We start from the raw sequence: 22,622 nt of genomic DNA, 5'->3' as shown, positions 1-22,622 counted from the left end.
CATGACCAGACACGTCAGGAGAGAATGCTTCTGGAATATGGCCAGACAGCCCGGAAAACTCACAGCTTCCCAGTGATTCCGGCCATGAAAGCCTTGGACAATACATTCTCACTTGCCTAGTTTCCAACAGCCCTCACAACCTCTGAGGATGCCTGACATAGATCCCATTTGGAGAGGGATGAAGCAAGCCACGAGTGGCAAGCAGGGTGAGAGGCGATGGTGGGCAAGAGACCCCGTGGGTGGCGTGTCTCTCCCTCGGGGGGCGAGTGGGTTTGCGTGGCCTTGAAGGGAAGGTCTGGGTCTTCAGAGCAGCGGAGGCAGGAAGGAGCCTCTCTTTGCGCCTTGGCTGCCTCTCCAAAACACGCTCCGAGGCGCAACCCACCCGCCTCCTCCTCTCCGTCTCCGCGGGGGTTACGCCTCCTCCTTTCCTGGTCACGGAGGGGGTCCCACGCCCCCTACCTCGCTACCCACATCCTCACCAAGGTTTAATTCCAAATATCCAAGCCTCGATCTTAGTCTTTTGCGCTTTCCAAAGGCATCCGGAGCGAGGCAGGGTGCCGAGCCGTGCGCCCTCGCCTCCATCCTCCATCCTCCATCCATCCTTCCTCTTCCTCGCCTCTGCATCGCCCCCAACCCAGCTCCTTCCTCCCTTTTCCTCCTCCTCCTCTTCCTCTTCTCGCCACCGGCTGCGGAGAACTCTCCCCCCCCCACACACATCCCTCGTTTTCCCCTTTTCCTTCCTTCCTTTCCCTTCTTTTTTCCTTCCCTGCAATCTGGAGAGGATGGAGATGCCCTGAGCTGGGGATGAGACTTCCAGCTTGTGCCTGGGTGCCAAGATGAGTGTGTAGTTAACGTGTAACGTTACTAACGTGTGCATCAGTGTGTGCGTGAGGCTGTCTGCCCCTTCCTCTGCCCCTTCCCTCTCTTCCCCTTCCTCTTCCTTCCTTCCTTTCCCTTCTTTTTTCCTTCCTTGCAATCTGGAGAGGATGGAGATGCCCTGAGCTGGGGATGAGCCTTCCAGCTTGTGCCTGGGTGCCAAGATGAGTGTGTAGTTAACGTGTAACGTTACTAACGTGTGCATCAGTGTGTGCGTGTGACTGTCTGCCCCTTCCTCGCCCGCCCCCTTCCCTCTCTTCCCCTTCCTCTTCTCTTCCGTCGCCTCTTTCTCTCTCTCTCTGGGTTGCAATAAAGTTCTCTCCGGGTGGGAAGCAATCTAGAGAAGGCTCTTTTCCCCTCTCTCTCCTCCCTCTGGTCCATACTTACTGCTGTCTCGCTCGTTTATTATTTTGGTGGCGAAGAAATAGTCGCGCGAGGCCAGCCCACAAAGGCGCTTTTTACGCAGGGAGACGGGGATCCGGGTTTCCTCGCCCAACGCGACTCATTCACACAGCGAGGGAGGAAGAGAGAGGGAGAGAGAGCTCTCTCCTGGCCGCCTTCCTCTCTCCTCCACCCCTCCTTCTCTCCATCCCTCCCTCCTTCCTTCCTTTCCAAGCCATCCCTCTCCCTCTCTCTCTCTCTCTCTTTCGCGAACGTGTGAGCAGGAAAGCTTATAAAAGCCTGATGTAATCCTGAATGCAGCCTCCGGCTACACAGACCCGCGTCCAGTGACAACTGGGGAGGAAGGAAAGAGGCAGGGAAGCCGGAACTGAGGGGGGAAAGGAAGAAGAGGAGGAGGAAGAAGAAGAGGGATTCTGATTTTTTTGGACCAACCTTGGATGGATCTTGGCTCCGGAAGGAAGAGGAGAAATCAGCTTCTGCCTCAGTTTGCCTCCTGGATCTAATCATCCCCAATTCAGGGACGCTTCCTCTCCTTTTGCTCAAGAGCCCACCCTTCCTCTTCTCCCCTCATCCTCATCCCCACTTCCCAGCCCTCCAATTCACCCCCCGTTTTTGCCTCTCCAGTCCAACACCCAAGGAAGCCTTCGGGGACAAAGTTTCCTTGGCTTTGCCTTCCCTTCATGACGGTGTTTTATCCTCTCCTGGTTTCCACGCGTGGATTGGGAAAGGGAGAGAGAGAAAATTCAAGCGGATTGACCTCCCTTCTTCTTCTTCCCGCCTGGACTATTCTCTCCTGATTTACACGCGTGGATTGGGAAAGGGAGAGAGAGAGAAAGGCAAGCGGATTGACCTCCCTTCTTCTTCCCGCTCTGACTATTCTCTCCTGATTTACACGCGTGGATTGGGAAAGGGAGAGAGAGAAAATTCAAGCGGATTGACCTCCCTTCTTCTTCTTCCCGCTCTGACTATTCTCCTGATTTCCACGCGTGTATAGGGAAAGGGGGAAAGAAAAATTCAAGCGGATTGACCTCCCTTCTTCTTCTTCCCGCTCGGACTATTCTGATTTCCACGCGTGGATTGGAAAAGGGGGAGAGAAAGAAGGCAAGCGGATTGACCTCCCTTCTTCTTCTTCCCGCTCGGACTATTCTGATTTCCACGCGTGGATTGGAAAAGGGGGAGAGAAAGAAGGCAAGCGGATTGACCTCCCTTCTTCTTCCCGCTCGGACTATTCTCCCCTGATTTCCACGCGTGTGCTGGGAAAGGGGGAGAGAGAGAAAGGCAAACGGATTGACCGCCCTTCTTCTTCTTCCCGCTCGGACTATCCTCTCCTGATTTCCACGCGTGGATTGGGAAAGGGAGAGAGAGAGAGAAGGCAAGCGGATTGATTGACCTCCCTTCTTCTTCTTCCCTTCGCCAATGGCCATTTTCTTACTTCTGGGTTTGTGGATCGTTTCCATTTGGAATTGGATCCAACTGGGGGAAAGGAGGAGATAATTCCCCGGAGGCGCCTGAGAGCAAGGTAAGAGGAGACCCTCCTGATCGTGATTTCTCTCGGAGTGGATTCTTTGGGCGTGGATTCCGTGGCGGGTCCAACTTGAGCGGGAGGAGAAGGAAGGGTTGCCCCATAAGAGCGCCTTGGAATATCCTCGGGAAAGGTGGGAATGTGTTTTTCCCCATTTGACGGGAGTTTCCACTCAGTTCCTCCGCGGTCTTCAATCCATCACTGTCACAATACATATAAATATATTCCGGTGTCTCGGTTCGAACTTCGGGAAAGGAAATCGAGTTGTTTCGGAGCCTCTCTGGAAGTGTCTGACTTGGGTTTTTGGTGAGATGAAAGAGGGAAGGAGAGTTTGGGAGTGGGGAGAGAAGGGTCCACTCTCCGAGGACAGACCTTCTAAAACCCGCAGAAGGGGAAAGATGGGGAAACGGGAAAGCTAGACCTTCCCACCCTATCAGAAATGTCCAGTTGGAAAACCAACCCAAACAATCCCCCATCGTACCTTGACTTGGACTCAAATACAAAGCTTTCGGGTCCAACCTTAGAGGGTTCCCTGCATCTGGGAAAGGGCCACTTGGACTCCAATGGGATCTACTCCTGAGTAAACCCCGGAGTGACCATTCGTGTTGGGCAAATCTCCTTTCTCTCGCTATGCGTTTTCCCAGTTTCCGATCTCCACAGTTCAAATATTTCTTAGGAGAGATGGAAGGGAAAGAGGCCGGAGACAGCAATTTTTTGACACCCCCCCCCCCACATAAAAGTTGCCCTTTCCTTTTCTTTCTGGGGGCTTCATCCCACAGACACTTGATAGGGAGCATACTAGAAGCACCACCCAGTTTAAGCACTTTGGGAAGCAGACCCTCAAGAAAGCCACCAGAGATGCCTTCTCCCAAAGGCTCCCGTTCTCAAGCCAATGAGGTTTACTCCCAAGGAGTCCCATTGATCTCCTAGGACGTCTTATGGAAGCTAGAGCTGCCATGCTCCACCAAGAATGCCATTTTTGCCCAGACAAGCGCAGGGGCTCATAGACAGGCTCTGGTTTTATGTTGTAGGCATTTAACGGATTCCTCTGGGAAGGGAAGTATTGAAGCCCCCCTTTCTTTTCTTTCTGGGGGCTTCATCCCACAAGCACCTGATAAGGAGCATACTAGAATCACCACCCAGTTCAGGCACTCTGGGAAACAGACCCTCAAGGAAGCCACCAGAGATGCCTTCTCCCAAAGGCTCCCGTTCTCAGGCCAAGGAAGTTTACTCCCAAGGAGTCCCATTGATCTCCTAGGATGTCTTATGGAAGCTAGAGCTGCCGTGCTCCACCAAGAAAGCCATTTTTGCCCAGACAAGCGCAGGGGCGCATACACAGGCTCTGGTTTTATGTTGTAGGCATTTAACGGATTCCTCTGGGAAGGGAGGTATTGAGTTTAGGGGATTGTCTGGATATTATTTTGACCAGCAAAGATATGACTGCCCCTCTATGCAGAGGAGGAAACTGATAGAGAAAGGCATTGAGCTGCCCCATTTTCTCGTGTGCCCACTTTCCCCATGGCTTCAGGGGGGTGAAACCTCTCCCATTCCTGGGATGTCCGACCTCACTCTCAGCAGGACTTGGTTTTTTGGTGTCTGGGATGAGAGAGAGGCGAAGGGAGGGCGGGCATTATAGGGACAGATACCACCAACCCTTCGGTCTTCTTTGCCCCCCAGCATCTTGGCAGGGAAGAGGGCCAACTCTTGAATATCAAAGCAAGGTCAAAGGGGGGAAGGGCGCTTCTTTTTGAGAGGGATTTTGGGAGGGAAGCGAAGGTGTGCCCAGAAGGGTCTAAACGCAGCTGGCTTCTTGCAAGGCTGCGCGCCTCCCTTCTGGAATCAATAATAATAAAAAGAGAGCGATTCTTCAGCAGCTCCATGGAGACCATTGCCTCCAGCAAGGAGTTCTTGCTCCAAGGAAGGGAGAAAGCGCTCCTTTCTCTGGCCAGATGCTGCAAGCTTCCCTCCTCCTTCCTCTCCCCTTCTTGGATGCATTTGGGAAGGAGATGGGAGAGAATCCCAAGCCACTGCTCTCTTTTTAAGAATTGGGAAAGGGTTACACTTCGCCTCTTCTCCCCTATACCTGTTGAAGGGTTGCATTGCCACCTGAAAAGGGTGGAGAGAAGATTATAGCTACCATCACTGCTATTTTGGAGGTTCTCGCTTGTGGTGTCCCCCAGGTTTAGGAGTGGCTCCCTCATTCTCATGGAGTCTCATGGGGAAGTTGAAGAGGAAGAGACCGATGAAGTAGGAAGGTAGGGAAAGAAGGAAGAGATCTTCTCCCCCATCTCCATGTTGAGCTCCTGACAAAGGCATCTCTCTGGGGAATATTGGCAGAAATTGCCTTTGGAGGAGCCATCCATTGTTCAATAAAGCCAGAAGACTTGGGAGGCACAGCTATGGCTTTGGCTGGAGACATCATCCAGACCCATGGCTTTGTCTCAATGGGTTTATGGATCCCCTACTGAATCCCCTACTTGATAAATCTACTTGAGAAGATTGCTTACTCCCATGTAATGACTTGGGGGATACAGCTATAGTTTTGACTGGAGACATCATCCCGCCCCATGGCTTTGTCTCAATGGCTTTATGGATCCCGTACTGAATCCCCTACTTGAGGAGTCTACTTGAGAAGATTGTTTACTCCCATGTAAAGACTTGGGGGACACAGCTATAGCTTTGACTGGAGACATCATCCATCCCCAAGGCTTTGTCTCAATGGGTTTATGGATCCCCGTACTGAATCCCCTTGAGAAGTCTACCATAGGAGGTGTTGGCGGATCCATATTCACCTGGATCATGGTCACTTCCTCTTCCCTCCTCTATCTTTCCAAGGCTACCCTCCAAGTCCCTGCCTTTTCCCAGTTCTCCTTCAAGGCTGGACTTGATGTGGTACCTTTCCCATAGAAATAATCAATTCATGGAAGAAGATTGCTTACTCCCATATAAAAACTTGGGGGACACAGCTATAGCTTTGACTGGAGTCATCATCCAGCCCCTGGCTTTGGCTCAATGGGTTTGTGGATCACGTACTGAATCCTTATATGCCTTTTCCACCCACCCAAATCTCAAGGAAAAGAGAAAGGTGTCCTTCAAGTGGTCATGAATGGGATCCCCTTGGGAAGTCTACCATAGGAGGTGTTGGTGGATCCATATTCACCTGGATCAGGGCCACTTCCTCTTCCCTCCTCTACCTTTCCAATACTACCCTCCAAGTCCCTGCCTTTTCCCAGTTCTCCTTCAAGGGTGGACTAGATGTGGTACCTTTCCCATCGAAATAATCAATTCAGGGAAGAAGATTGCTTACTCCCATGTAAAGCAGCAGAAGGTTACTCCAGGAAGTAAACCCCATGTGAGAATTAGGTATATGGGATTCCAATGGGAAGGTGCCCAACAAAGTGCTCAGATTCTACTCAACAGGTGTGTAGACCAGCTGGGTTTTGAGAGAGAAAGAAAATAATTGGGCTGTTTCCATAAATGACCAAGACTTTAAGTGGTTCCTTCAAAGGCCATGCTTCTTATCTTCATGGAAAATTTAGCTGTGTTTGGGTGTTTTCTAAGTTCAGAGTGGAGATTTGGGTGTCAATTATGGCCTAGATTCCTTGGACGAAGGGAGGTCCTGGTCCCAATTGTGTTTTAGAGAGTCAAAACTGTGTCTGCTCCTCAAGAACTGGATGGTGACCTATCCTTCTGAAAAGGAACTTTGGAAAAATACCAGTGAGATAGAGCCAGAGAGATTTATGTATTTCTTTGTTTATTGCCAAGACCGTTAAATGTCAGGGTATTTGAGTAATCCCAAATGCAAGGATTCAGAAAAATATAATGCTGGCAGTGCGCTAAAAATAAGGGGGCTGAGTGGATTAGATTTACAGCTGAGGAAAAAGCAACGGGAATATGAACAGCATAAGAAATGGTTTTCCTCCTCCCATCCCTATGAGCTGGGGTTAAATACCTGTAGTCCTCCCTAAACAGTCACAATGTAGATATTTAGGATGCCTGAAAAACCCTGTATTTTGGTCTGCTGGTTTGCATACACCAAGAGAAACCCATGCTTTCCCTGGCTGTGGGTTTTCTCTTGCAAAATCCATGGGAGTTCAGCTGGACACTCAGCATAAAATGGTGTCTTTCTGGTAGTCGACTTTGGAAATCATCCAGACATTGAGCAGCAATTTCCTTGGTTTTTAACTGTTTGGGTTGAGATTTGGAAGAGCAAATTAAGCTCTAAATCTTCCACAGGGAGAGTTGGTGTTGAATGCCATAGGATTGAACTGATGAGTAAACCTATACAGGATTGAACTACAGCATTTTGTGGGGAATTGTGAAGGGTTTGGGGAATGTGAGGCCAATGAAAGCTGTTGATGGCCATGAGTGGTCAACCAACCATGGATTCCTTGCCTTTGAGCTAACAGGAGAAGGTTGATCTTCTTGCCTTCACTAGACTGGAAGCCATGCAAAATTTCAAAGCTTGTTTGGAAGGTAATGCTTGGATTGAAGGACTCCAACTAATGTTGGAATCCTTCAACCCACGCATGACCCTCCAAATAGTGAACTAGAAAAATGGCTACATATCCCCGCTGTACACCCAAACATATTAATGGTATTGAGTCCAACTGTCCTGAATTAATTGGGTGAAGTTATTTCATTTGCCTTAGACTCCAAGATCTTCTATGGAGCATACATCTTCATTCATGGCACGTCTGTTGTGAGTAATTGGGATAGAATAAGGACTTGGGAGAAATGCTCCTGAGGAATCTCATCCAAGTCATTTAGAACTGGGGTCCATCCCTCTTTTTCTTTCCATTGGGCTGAATGTCTTTCTCACAAGCACAGGGTGTCTCTAACTCAAAATGAGTAGTCAGGGATGGGTAGCAGGCGAGAGATGGAGAACAGAGGCAATGAATCACACACAGACAGGAGTTTTCATCTTGACAAGAGAAAACGCAGTTTCTGTAAATCAAGATTTTCATCAGGAACTCTTCTAAGGGAAATGGCATTTTTCTACGCTCCCAATAGTATCTCTCTGTAGGTCTACTCATCCATCATAGCCATTCTGTGTATAGTTTTATCTCCTCATCTTTCCCCAGATCGGTTCAGGACACCATTTGTCCTACAACTTGACTCTAAGTGTGAGAACTCAGAAGCTTGTCTTCCGAAGTCTCCTATGTTATGTACCTTCCATCTTGGGATATATTTAAGACTTCAATATGATCTTATGTTTCCCACTCTCTTCATCTTACTGTGATATTTGCCTGGCATATGCAAAATCATGCTTTGTTGTTGTTGAGAACCTTGAAATCAGTTCCAACTTAAGGCAGCTCTAACACAGGATTGTCTGGGACTGAGAGTATGTCACCTAATGAGCTTTCTATGACCAAGCATGGAAATGAACCCTGGTCTTCAGAGTCAGAGTCCAGCGTACACACCACTTCATCACAGCAGTTCTCTAAAAACTATCTTTCTCTCTTCCCTAAATAAATAAGATCTTTCTATAACCAAATAAGCCCTTCTCACTCTTGCAAAATGTATGTACATCCTTGCTAGAAAAATAGTTTAACTTTGTGACTTGTTGAGTAAAAACATTTGCGCCATCTGGCAACTTATGGAGACCTTATGGATTTCATAGGGATTTCTATCACTAATGCCTTCTCTGGAAGTATACAGGGCCTGATATTCCTCGATGGTCCTCCTTCCAAGTATCAAACCAGCTCCAACCCTGCTTGACTTTGAAAATAAGACAGGATCTAGTACCACTTTCTGAACTACCTTTGAAAGCATTATGGTTTTTTTTTCCAAAATAGAGGAGTTAGAAAACCTCTTCACAATAATAACAAATTGTCAAGGTTGCACAAGAGTCAGCATGGCATAATGCTTTGTGTGTTGTACTGTGGCCCCATCTACACTGCCATGAAATTGTCACGATGCCAGGGCTCTGCCTTATTCAGATAGAGATGAACCAAACAAATACCCAGTTTGTATCAAGCATTTTAATTAAAACAGCACTTACTTTCTGGCTGTTTTAATAGCCCCAAATATAAAACATAAAGATTGCACTCAGCCACAGAATATAGAACAAAAACAGCAAACACTGTTGCAGGTTCAAGATAACTCTGTAGTCAAAAGGTCCAGTCCAGTGGTCAAACGCCGAGAGTTCAATAAACAAAGTCCAGGGATCAAGAGTCTCAACCGTAGTCAAAAGCCAGTCCAAAGATTCAAGGTTCCAGGATTCCAAAGGTTCAGGAGACAGGCCAGGACACCGAAAATCCACAAACCTGGGGGGAAACCAGCAGCATCTACCACCAAGATAAAACAAATGCTTCCCCCCCCCCCCGAAGATCAGTCCCAAGGCTCGCTCCTTATATCCAAAACACCCAGCTGCAACCCATCTCTTGCATACCTCCACCCTCAATTGCTTTCACCCATGAACTCTTACTTACAGATTACTCAACCCTTTAGAACTAAGAGAACCCTTTAGAACATCTGCTAGGCCTAGCACCATCAACTACAGAACATGATACATGACAGATAAGTGCTTTGAAACTGTATTATATGACAGTGTAGATCAGGTATTGGCAAACTCTGACCCTCCAGGTATTTTGGACTTCCAACTCCCACAAATGCTAACCACCGGTAGGTGGCTAGGAATTGTGCGAGTTGAAGTCCAAAACATCTGGAGAACTTAAGTTTGCCCATGCCTGGTGTAGATGGAGCCTATGACTTTGGATACCAGGGTTCAAATTCCTGCTCTGTCATGAAAGACAGACACCCCAGGAAAGCCATATCTTCTCAAACCCAGAAAATACTATAATGTCACTTTGGGATCACTATGAGTTTAAAATTGCTTGATTGGATGCTCCCAACAGCTAATTGTAAGCTGGATAGTTTTTCCATTCTGTTTTTTTCCTCTCTTTATTTAAAGTGTGTATACCAAAGTGATGTGATGGTTTGGTACAAAATAATGCTTGGTGAGGTTCATCTTTTGAATAAATGGAAATTCCTCTATGTTGCCGAGAGATGGCACTCTTTCTCCAAATATTGCTCTTCTTGGCCTATGGTGGGATCTTTTAAAGGGGATTATGCCCGGAGTGATGTGGTTCCTTGGTGTGCAGTTAAAATACAAGATTGGAAATGCAGGGGAGGAGGGGGCCATATGAATGATGGAAATCCAATGCCAAGACCTCGTTGCCTCAAGAAATCTGCTTTGTGCTTTATGGTTCCCTCTCTGAAGACCTGCGATGTGCCAGGATCCTGGTTTGAGGGAAGCTTTTCTGCTTCTCTTGTTTGACTGAAGTCCCAGTTTCAAGGCTAGAGAAACAGAACACTGTTTATGCCCTGGAATCTGATTAAGCCATCAGGATGGAACTGATGTCAAGAAATATCTCAACATACAGTGTTTTCTCATTGGGGAAGAAGGCAAGAAGTGTTGAAGTTCGGCATGGCCTGGAAATACTCTCTGTTCTGGGAGGAAACCATAGCAGAAGCTGACCAATACAATACAAAGGCTGTAGGTCAATGGTTCTCTACTTGTGGGTCCCCAGGTGTTTTGGCCTACAACTCCCAGAAATCCCAGCCAGTTTACTAGCAGTTATGATTTCTGAGAGTTGAAGGCCAAAACATCTGGGAATCCACATGTTGAGAACCACTGCAGATAGTACAGTTCAGTACAATTGTCATAACTGCAGAACCGGTATCTTTACTTTCATTTGCCACGTCTGACAAACTGTGTCTTCTCTAGGTATTTTCTCCATGATATTTTTGGGCCAGAAGTCCTTCATTTCAATAGGGTTTGTTATTATCCATGGTTTTACACATCTACGCAAAGTCCAGGAAGGTATCCTCCATTGATATGTGGGTTGTAATCAATTGTCTCCACAGAAAGGATGGGGGGAAATTGGTGTCAAAAATGGACCCCTAGGACTGTTGTGGTCCTCAACCAAATTATCAGAATCTCCCTTTTTCTGGCTCTCAAAACTTGAATTGCCTTCTTTTTGTCATGCTTCATCTATATAGATTATTGGGATATGCATTCAGTCGAGGGTACAGATTGAGTGTCTCTTTTCTGAAGTACCTTGGACCAGTTGTGTTTGGAATTTTGGATTTTTCCCTCTAGATTTTGGAATATTTTTATTTCCATTTACTTACATAAGGAGATATCTTGGAGATGGGACCCAAATCAAAACATGAAATTCATGTATGTTTCATAGGTAACCTTATAGACATAGCCTGAACATAATTTGATATTCAAGGTTTTTAATACATTGTGTACATCAAACAATTGGAAAGCAAAGGTGGCATCTTCCCAGACGCCCACATGGAGAGTTTTGGATTTTGGAGTATTCTGAATTTGGTTGCTCAACCCATACTTGGAATTTTCTGCTGCTCCCCTGTTATTGCTCCCACTTAGGCGATCCCTCGTTGGACGAGTAAGATGGTCTTCCATTATGGGTTTCCCTGTGGGTCCACATGTGGCTGTGGAGCCCTATTCTTGCTCTCCATCTTCTTCCGCAGTGTGGGCATTGGTTTCCAGGTGGAAGGCGGTCCCGGTTGGGGTTGACTTGACGTGCTCCCATGTACTTCTAGTAAAATTGAAGAGAACTCAGTACCTTAGTTCTAGTGAACTCTAGTTTGAGGAGGTTCAAGGGAACTAAGAAGCTCCTCAAACCAGAAGTCCTAGAATCTATAAAGTTGAACTACCAGTATAATAGTTAAAGGGATTTCAAACTGTTGTGCATTTTTGGAAATCCCCAGGAGGGTCTTTCAAAATTTAAATTGATTGAACTCTGTAACCCAAGGTGAACCTATCACTGTTTTCTCTGTGTGATTTGTCCAGAATTGTCCAGTGCAAAAAGCTATGGTATCCAATCATTGTATAGCTTGCCTTTCCACATATTGCAGATGTAAGAAAGCAAAGATATCAATTCTCTACACAACCCACCTTTCCACGTATTGCAGGTGCTGATTTACAGTGTGAGATCTCAACATATAAGGAGAGATTTGTATTGAAAAAGTGATCCAAGAGATGGATGAAGGCAACTCTGGCTTGGGAGGCATCAAAACATGTTTACCAAACAGCAAAGTGTTCTCCTCCCACATGCTTTGTTTCTACTAACGTAAGAGGGCTGGAAAGATATGTTTTCCAGCCTAGTTTGCCTCTCTGGCAGCGAGTTTACCAGCTGTTAGGGTTTCTGGGAGTTGAAGGCCAAAAACATCTGGGGACCCTAGGTTGAGAACCACTGCTCTAGGGTGCATTTACATTGTAGAATTAATTCAATTTGCCACCACTTTAACTGGCATGACTTAATGGTATGGAATCATAGGAGTTGTAGTTTTACCGGATGTTGAGCCTTCTTTTAGTTTAATGGGATTGACTGATTGATTATACTGCCTTTCCGCCAACATGGAATACAACGGGGACTTACTGCATGAATTAAAAAAAGGATAACTTCAAAACTTTTGTATTCTGATTTTTAAGAGTGAGGCAAAAGAAGAAGATCTTTATTGTTTCAAACTATTGCCAAAGTTCTATAAAGATTTCTGTTAAATTTTCATTGCAGCATGTCAGTTTTGAGACTGCAGATTCTGTTTCTTTTGCCTTCAATCCGTTTACGTCTCAGTGGATATTTGAAGCTTGGCACACTGGGCCTCTGAACTCACAGTTCTTGCAGTACCTGAAATCAGGCAACACTGTGTAGACTCATATATTGCTGTTTCAAACTGTGTAGATGGAACTTTAAATAAGGACAGCGCTTATTGAAAGCCATTTGACAGCATTCAAAAGATGATCATGGCAAAGACATACATGTTCCATGTGAAAGGGTGGCTTCTGCAAGGAACATGTGAGTTTGCACAATAAGACATGCATAAGCTGGCAAATTTTAGGAAAAGCAAGGAAAGGATAAGGGCTTTTGGTCCTATGTTTTTCAGAGCATCTTGTTTTGCAGACATTAGCAAGTAGCACTGGCATTATCTCCAGGCTGGGAATAGCTTTCCAGATTGATTCTTGCAGAGGAAGCAACTGTTTAGAGCAAACTGCTGTAGCATCACAGTTGGAAAACCAAGCAGTATATTAGGACATTCTTGGTGACAATCTTGCCAACGTCTAGGGCCCCATCTCTACTGCCATATGATGCAGTTTTGAACTACATTATATGGTCATTATTGGTGAGGTCTAATACTCACAAGATAGACTTAAACTGGGGATGGAAATAAGATTTAAAAAGCCAAAACGTTGTATTGTTGGATGCTTTCATGGCCGGAATCACTGGGTTGTTGTGTGTTTTCTGGGCTGTATGACCATGTTCCAGAAGCATTCTCTCCTGAAGTTTCACCTGCATTCTATGGCAGGCATATTCAGATGGTGTGAGGTCTGTTGGAAACTAGAAAATGGGGAAACAAAGGATTCCCCTAGGCACTAAGAAGCCAGACCTTGAAAACTGCTAGGCCATTAAATGTTAATCAAGGTGGCCAATTGCTACATTTCCACTAGGGCTGGGCAACCACGGAAAAATGTGTTTCTAAACTCGATTCATTTTTAGGGGGTTTTTGCGTTTCGTTTTTTAAAAGAATTCAGAAATGTTCCTTTTAAAAAGTTCGAAATATACGAAATTTCGTAATATTACAAATCAATTACGAATCGATTTCGAAACAATTACGAATCGATTCGTAATGGCGGACGCGATTGCGCAGTATGCTAAAAAACCCTCCTAATGGGACAGGGGGAACTTCTGAAGCTTCCCTCTCCCTCTGTTGTTGACTGTTGGTGTGATAATTTATTTTTTAACCCTAAAACTTGCACCAGAAATATGGAAATAATTACAAAACAACAACGAAACAATTTCGAAACAATAACAAAATGATTTCAAAACAATTACGAAATAAATTGAAAAAAATTGTTTCGATTTTTAATTACTCCTGCATGGTTCAATATCAGATCGTAAGCTAAATTAAATACGAATTAATAACGAATTACGAAATTAACAAACGAAACCGCCCAGCCCTAATTTCCACCTATCTCAAACGGACAAGAGTTCTTTCTCTCACTTATTCCACAGATATATAAACCCCATTTTCCTAGTTTCCAACAGACCTCACAACCTTTGAGGATGCCTGCAAAACGTCAGGAGAGAAGGCTTCTGGAGTATGGCCATACAGTCCGGAAAACTCACAGCAAGCAAGCCAAAAAGTTCTTTATTGAATCGTGACAAGGAGAACTGGCAAATAAGGACTATCTTTGCAGTTTTGACTGTGGTAGGACTGTGGCGCAGCTGGCTGGGAGTCACCTGCAGTAAGATCACTGCTGACCGAAAGGTCATGCACTTCCGACCAATTTTTTGTAACTTGCAGTTGACCTTTGCAGCCCAAAAGTCAGTTGCATCTGTCAAGTAGGAAATTTAGGGACCGCTTATGCAGGGAGGCTAATTTAACTAATTTACGAGGCCATAAAAATCTCCAGCAAGCATGCAAAGAATGAGGAAGTACTTCATCTGTGTTACAAATGGTCGGTGAAGGGACAGCTCACCTGGTGGCCAGAATACCCTCAAGAAAAGCTGGAATGTTAAATTCCCTCTGTGTCTGTCTATATCTGTTCTGTGTCTATGGCATTGAATGCTTGCCATGTATATGTACATTGTAATCTACCCTGAGTCCCTGCGGGGTGAGAAAGGCAGAATATAAATAAATAAATATTGTAAATAAATTTTGCGAAATTTTTTTTTTTGCAACTCATTTAACCTCTGAAAGCAACATTTTCAGTTTAGCAGGCAAAATCTTCAACAGAAAATATTAAAAATTCTATGCTATATTATGTACTAACATTATATTATAAATTATGTCAGAAACATTAAAACATATTAATTTTAGTACCCAATATACTGTTTTCTTCACAGAAAATGTGGCTTTTGATACAAAAGATGACATGTATATTTTATGCTAAATAAAAGTTCAGCTATACTGTGGAAATAATTGAGCTTGACACCAGCTTAGCTGTCATGACTCAATGTTATGGAATCTTGGGATGTGTAGATTGATGAGGCATCAGCACTTTTGGGGAGAGAAGGGTAAAGACTCTGTAAAGCTTCAACTCTCATCCTTCCTTGTAGGGCCACATATGCTCCCAGGATTGTGCTTTGTCTTATCACAAGATAGAGGTAGACATTGAAGTTCTGAGAATCGGTAGTCCCAAGGGTTTGGATCCACCAAATCACAGCCCTTCTGCAGCATCAGAGGGCATTGGCCACCCTTGCATAGCTGCCACTGTGATGACTGGAATTGGCACTGCTTGACTCCTAGGATCTTAGCATCATAGAGATGGAAGAGATCCTTAGGGGCAACTAGTCCTACTCTATTCTGCCATGCAGACAGACACAATCCAAGAATCCCAATTGGTCACCATCCAGTCTCTAGAGAAGGAAACTCCATCATACTCACACACAGAATATTCCAAAGTCAAATGAAACTTAACTTCAGAAAGGTCTTCCTGATATTGACATGGAATCTCTTTTCCTGCAACTTAAGTCCATTGTGCCATGTCTTAGTTTCCGGAGCAACAGGGGGAATGCATGCTCTCTCCTCATTGTGACGTATTTTCAAATATTTTAAAATGGTTATCACGTCCACTTTTTCCAATCCCTTTTTCCTCCAAACTAAACATCCCTTGCTCCCTAAGTCTTTGTCCAAATAGGGATTCATGGTTTCCAGATCTTTGACTCTTGGTCTCCCTTCTCTGGACACGTTCTGGCTTGTCAATACCTTTATTGAATTGTGATGCCCAGAACTTGACACAGTGTTTTTTTGGCTGAGGTCTTAATGGAGTGGGATACATTAGGACTATGCATTCCTGCAAAATCAAAAACATGCAAATGTGAGTAGATCAATAAGTATATGATGACTCTTACCTTGTAGGCCAAAGTAGGAGCCTGAGATGTCAGTAAGCAGGCCTCCATTTTGGGAGTGTAAGCGAGGGAGGCAGACATCTTGGGAGTGTAAGAGTAGAAGAGGGGAGGAGCTGAAGCTCTCTCTGGATTGGTTAGGGCAGATGGGAGGAGTTTTAGCCGAGAGAGGGAAAAACTGTCAGCTTGACAGAAAGAGAGGGGAGATTGATTTTTGGCTTTGAAGAAGAAAGAGGGTTTTGGGAACAGAGAAGAGAGGTGGATGTATGGTTAGCTGAGATTTTTCTGTCAGAGGGCATTTGTGACAGGCGATTCTGCATTATTTGGCCAGGAGGGTCAAAGTAGATGCCTGAGTGCTTGTGTGGGATTTTTTTTTACACAAGTGGTTTGCTCTCTGGGGTCAGAGTAGTTTAGCTTTTAGAGGACTCTGTTTAGAGTGTAGCTAATTGCTCTGGGAACAACCTAGTTAGGTTTATCTGGGGTAGAGTGAGGAGTCTTACTCATATTTAAGTTAAGAAACCTGTTTAAGTAACCATTAAGAATATCGTGCCTCAGTAACCATTCAAGCTTGTGCGCCTCATCAATGAAGATAGTTGATTGTTTGTTTATATTATATCAATAAACATATTCTCTACTTCAACTTTTGAATAAGCCTCAGTGGTGATTCATTCTGTGAGAATTCCAGTGGTTTTTAACATCTTTACATCACAGCCAAAGGGAGAGCTGGTGGGCAGGAAAGAGTTTATCTCAGGGAACCATTCTTTAATATTCCCAAATTACTTTGGGTGGTGGCAGCAACTCTACCAGAGTATACACATTACCTCAACATACATCTAAACGCTCCGTGCCAGAATTATATTGGTGTCCAGTGGCGAGATTTATTTTGAGATATCAGACCATGATTCTTTAAAGTGGTGTACAGCTGTGGGATTAATAATCTATAATCCTTTAGAGCAGTGTCAAGGTATAATATAGGATCCTTTATAACTGGTGGCAAGATATAATATGTTTCATTAAATACAGCTGCAGAGGGAAGGTAACAGCACTCCATGCAGTCATGCTGGCCACATGACCTTGGAGGTGTCTAGAGACAGCGCTGGCTCTTCAGCTTCGAAATGGAGATGAGCACCACACCCCAGAGTCAGACATGATTGGACTTAATGTCAGAGGAAACCTTTACCTTTACCTATGGATTCCTGAGGAGTTGCCTAAAAATGGGAGTATTTGTGGGTTTGGAGATCCATGAGTGCTCCAAGAGGTCTTTAAATGGTAATTACATTGTCTGGATGTGACCCATATCTCATCAAATTCCCACCCCTCTCCTAAAAATGATAGAAATGTGTAGGAAGCCCCCCGCATCATCACCATCAGTAGGAGTGATTTCCAGTAGGAAAGCTAACAGCTATTTGGGTTACTCTGCATGCTCCATTCACTTGCGCATCCAAGTATTGAAAATTGCTTACAGTCAACCCCAAAGCGAGGACTGTGGCGTTATTTTGATTATACAGAGATAATCTTTTCTGATTCTTAGAGAAGCCACTTCCTTTGGGGAGGGGGTGATGGTGGAGAGGAATGATCGTAATTTAACTCACAGGCCTGCCTGATTGGGCACTTCATTTCACAAAGACACACATCAGTGCCTGCTTTATGAAAATTTAAATTGGCTACCTCGGCTGGGGAAAATGAAAGATCCCTTTATTCTTCCCTGAGAGTATGTTTTCCCTTTCTCTTTTCCTCCCTCTGCGTGGTATCCGAATCGTATCCGTGGGAGGCTTTCTTCCTCCTTTTCTTCCCTGCTGCTTCCTTTTGAAACCTCCCCTCCCATGTCCTTCAGCTTTGATCAGAAAATGACCAGATGACCAAAAATAAGTTGTACTCCATGCAGGCTGCACAGCAAGGGAGAGAAGCAGGGCTTTGTGGGATGTGACATTGAAAACTGCTCCAAAGCAAATGCACCCTTTCCCTGAAGCTTAGCCAATGGGTGTGCAATCTTTTCCAGAAGTAATTTGGATCTGATATTTCTATTAGGTTAGTGGGTAGAGTCAACATACGGAATGATCCTTATAGGACTGGTACCTATGGTTTAATTTTCCAATTTCTGACAAATTATGGCCTCTCAATGCATTTCTAGGTCCCCCAGGTGAGACTACGGTACTCATTGGGAGGAAGTGGGCTATAGGATTCAGGAATGCCAAGAAACGTATCTTCAAAGTAGGTCGTTGTAGGTTTTTTTGGGCTATATGGCCAGGGTCTAGAGCAGGGGTCCTCAAACTTTTTAAACAGAGGGCCAGGTCAAAGTCCCTCAAACTGTTGGAGGGTCAGATTATAATTTGAAAAAAAAAAACATGAATGAATTCCTATGCACACTACACATATCATATTTGTAATTCAAAAGACACTTAAAAACAATACAATAATTTATTTATTATTTATCTTATTTGGTTTACTTTTACCCCGCCCTTCTCACCCCGAAGGGGACTCAGGGCGGCTTACACATCCAAGGCACAATTCGATGCCCGTAACATACAACAGCAATAAAACAGAATAGCGCAAATTAGCAATTGACAACAATACATTACATCTATACCCGCTAAAACCAATAAAACCAATGAAATTTCATACAAACCGATACAACCCAATTACTCCTTATTGCCGGTCAATGTTCGTCATCTCATAGTTCAGAGTTTCCTTCCACATTTATCAGTCCTGCCGGTCCTATTTGTCTGGTTGTCCTTCCTAGTTAGCAGATTGCCCAAAGGCCTGGTCCCACAACCACCTCTTTACCTTCCTCCTGAAGGACAGGAGTGATGTCGATGCCCTGATATCCACTGGGAGTGAGTTCCACAGGTGAGGGGCCATCACTGAGAAGGCCCTGCTCCTCGTCCCCACCAGCCTCGCTTGGGAAAGTGGTGGGGTCGAGAGCAAGGCCCCCTCAGATGATCTTAAATTCCGTGGTGGGACGTAGAGGGAGATACGAAAAATGAAGAATTAAAATGAAGAATAATTTAACAAATATAAACTTATTAGTATTTCAATGGGAAGCGTGGGTCTACTTTTGGCTGATGAGATAGGATTGTTGTTGTGTGGTTTCAAGTCATTTCACACTTAGGTTGACCCTGAGTGAGGGCCGGGTAAATGACCTTGGAGGGCCTTAGTTTGAGGACCCCTGGTCTAGAGGCATCGGGAGAGAATGCCTCTAGAACATGGCCATATAACCCGAAAAAACCTACAACAACCCAGTGATTCCAGCCATGAAAGCCTTCAACAGTATCTTCAAAGTGATTCTATGATATTCTTTCACTGGAAGTTGACCATAAAGTTGTGCTGGATGATGTAACAATGCCTAGAGAGCTGCCTTCCAGGTGATTCCATAGTATGTTTCCACTGGAAGTTGACCATAGTGTTGTGCTGCAGACCTTATGATGCATACAGAGGTGATTCTATGGCAGTGGTGCATATCTTTGGCCCTCCAGTTGTTTGGGACTCGAATTTTCAGAATCCCTAGTCAGCTCTCCAATGGTTAGACCTTCTAGGAGCTGAGATCCAAACACCTGGAGAGCTACAGGTTGTGCACCACTCTTCTATAGCACGCTTCCACCAGAAGTCATTTGTTCAACAGGGTGTGCCATTATGATTGGTTTTGTGTATCCACGTGAAGTCCTAGAATGTATACCCTGTGGAGTTGTATACAGTATATATTTATAGTCAAGCTTTAGAACAGTGTTTCTCAACCTTCCTAATGTCGTGACCCCTTAATACAGTTCCTCATGTTGTGGTGACCCCCAACCATAAAATTATTTTCGTTGTTGCTTCAGAACTGTAATTTTGATATTGTTATGAATCATAATGTAAATATCTGATATGCATGATCTATTTTCATTCACTGGACCAAATTTGACACAAATACCCGATACACACAAACTTGAATAATGGTGGGGTTGGGGGGAGATTGATTTTGTCATTAGGGAGTTGTAATTGCTGGGATGTAAAGTTCACCTACAATCAAAGAGCATTCTGAACTCCACCAACTGTAGAATTGAACCAAACTTGTTGCATTAGTTGGAAATCCTGCATCCAGCAGTAAGTTGGATTTGGTAGCTAATGAACTCCTTTCCAATGCTATGATTGTATGATTGTCAATTTTAAAATATCCATTGTAAAACTGACCTTGAGTTTTGGAGTTGTAGTTCACCTATATCCAAAGAGCACTGTGGACTCAAACAATTATGGATCATGACCAACTTGGCACAAATATTCAATATGCCCAAATGTAAACACTGGTGGAGTTTGGGGGAAAAATAGACCTTGACATTTGGGAGTTGTAGTTGGTGGGATGTATAGTTCACCTACAATCAAAGAGCATTCTGAACCCCAACAATGACATAATTGGGCCAAACTTTCCACACTGAAACCCCATGACCACTAGAAAATACTTTTCTGATGGTCTTTGGTGACCCCTCTGACACCCCCTCGCGACCCCTCCAGGGGTCCCGACCCCCAGGTTGAGAAACACTGTTTTAGCAGGTGCCATAACTCAGAGGTGGAGCAGTAGTAACTCATTCCCAAACATCTTCAGCTGGCATTTGGACACTCCATGGAAGCAATATAGCAAAAAGGGGGGAAAGCAGGGCCTTTGGTGGGGTGTTAAATCCATTAGTGCTCAATAATAGCAAATGTGACCTTCCTTGGAAGCTGAGTCAATTGGTATGCAACCCTTGCCAGAAATAACTTGTCTCTGCCATTTATATTAAAATAAAGGGCAGAGCCGACATGTGCATATATTTGTAACTTAGATGGTCAAATGGAGAATGTGGCTCAGAGGTAGAGTTGTAGCAAGCAGTTCTGAAATATCTTCAGCTGGGATTTGTGCAGGGAATCAGCTTGGATGTTTGTTATCTCCTTCTAAAGAAGACTAATTCAGGATCACTATGTTCTAGTTACCATTGTGGGATAAAACAGGGAAGTTGGGTGACAGTTTCCCCTCAGATCCCCGCTTTCCATGATGTGGGCTACATGTCCCAAATAGCAAGCTCACATTCTTTTGTTATCCTCTGAAAATGATGACCAGAAGTGACTTTGCATCATTTCCTGCCACCATTTTGAGAGGAATTGTTATGAAAATGGAAGTATTAACGGACAGGAGTGTCATGTATCATGTTCTGCAGTTGATGGTGGTTGGTGATGGTAGGCCTAGCAGTTGGTGATGGAAGAGTTAATGTAAGTCTTAGTTCTAAAGGGTTGACTAATCTGTAAGTAAGAGTTCATGGGTGAAAGCAATTAAGGGTGGAGGTATGCAAGAGATGGGTTGCAGCTGGGTGTTTTGGGATATAAGGAGTGAGCCTTGGAAATGATCTTTGGGAGAAAAGTATTGTCATATTTTGATGGTGGATGCTGCTGGTTGTTCCCCCAGATCTGTTGGATTTTTGGTGTCCTGACCTGTCTCCTGAATCTTTGGACTGGCTTTTGACTATGCTATAGACTCTTGATCCCTGGACTTTGCTCATTGGTGTTTGACCACTGGACTGGACCTTTTGACTACCGTGTTATCTTGAACCTGCAACAGCATTTGCTGTCAGCTTTGTTTTATATTCTGTGACTGAGTGCTATCTTTATGTTTTATGTTTTGGACTATTAAAAGAGCCAGAAAGCAAGTGCTGCTTTAATTAAATTGTTTAACACAAACTGAGTCTTTGTTTGGTTCATCTCTACCTGACTAAGGCAGAGCCCTGGCATTGTGACATGGAGGGAGATCCCATTGGGGTCTTTTTGCATTGAAGAAGTGCTGTTTTTGATTGAAAATTACTCCCAACTTATGAGGGCTTTGAGGTACTGGTGGTGGTGGTGATTTCAGGCACTGCAAAATTGAGGTCCAGGCTCTGCTTGTGGTCCATATGTCATACCTTCCCCACTCCTGATATAAAGATACATCTGCCTCTGTATCAATTTAAAAAACAAGGAGCTGAAGATAAATGCGGAACCCGTGGGAGGGAGATAGCTGTTCTAAATGGCAGCCACAATCCTGGATGTTCCCAACTGTGGAGTGTTAGAAATGTTGGATACTGAAAATATTTCATGCAGTATGCCTGGCAACCCACCTTTCCATTGTGACTGTTTTGAGAACTGACGGTGGAACCACCTGCCCACATCATGAAGAGTGTGGGTACGCAATGATGTAAGTCCTCTTAATTTTCCAGCCTCATATCTAAGAGGACTTCGGGCAAGGAAGAACCTCTTATGAACAAGCTTTAACGCCTCTTGTAGCAGTGTGCCCATTAAAAATACTATGTTCCTAATAGGCTAAGCATTTGGATGTCCAGATAGTAGACATTGGTGTTCCTTTCTTACCTGGGGAAGATTTGCCAGCAAAAATTAGAATTAGCAAAATGACTTCTCAGAAATTTGGCATGGCTTCTCTTGGGTGCTCAGTTGTGAAAAATATAGGAAGGCTGCACCTTTCTTAGAGAGAATTGCAGTAGATGACCTTTCCAAAGCTGGTTTTATACCATGGTTCACCTGAAGATAATGGTGGTCAAATACAAAAGTGGACTGAGCTCCTGGGTTTTGGATGGTTCCATTAATGGCAGATGGAGATTGGAGCAGATATTGCTTATTAGAAGTGTGCAATTTGGACAAAAGGCATGCCATTTTGGGGTCAATTGCTGGCTGGCCCCTCATTCTGTTTACCAGGAAGTTACTCAAATAGGGAGGGGTATTGCCATTTTCATTTGGAAAAGATTCAGCCCATTGGCTATAATGGGTAACTTAAATAGCTCAATCCTCAGTCATTTTAAGGTCTGTCTTCATGGAACGTACTTCAGTTTTAGACCCCATTTACAACTGCAGGCCTGGCAAGTTTCCAAACAATTCACCAATCAACTGAGTTTTTAGAATTATTTTAAGTTTTAACCATAACATAGAATCATAGAATCACAGAGTTG

At 44.4% G+C, this 22,622-nt stretch overlaps 1 protein-coding gene across 1 annotated transcript in view; it reads left to right on the top strand.

Moving 5' to 3' along the window:
- Positions 1-842: 842 nt before the first annotated feature.
- The window catches only part of ADGRB1 (adhesion G protein-coupled receptor B1), a 568,132-nt gene continuing 546,352 nt past the window's right edge, over positions 843-22,622 (top strand). The window contains exon 1 of the mRNA XM_067467249.1: positions 843-2,797. The gene's annotated coding sequence lies outside the window, so the exon portion shown is untranslated. The remainder of the gene's footprint in view (positions 2,798-22,622) is intronic.

This window comes from Anolis sagrei, chromosome 4 (assembly GCF_037176765.1).
Source record: "Anolis sagrei isolate rAnoSag1 chromosome 4, rAnoSag1.mat, whole genome shotgun sequence".
Lineage (NCBI taxonomy): Eukaryota > Metazoa > Chordata > Lepidosauria > Squamata > Dactyloidae > Anolis > Anolis sagrei.
Note: the sequence above shows the minus strand (reverse complement) of the source record. Positions and strands in the feature narration are given on the sequence as shown.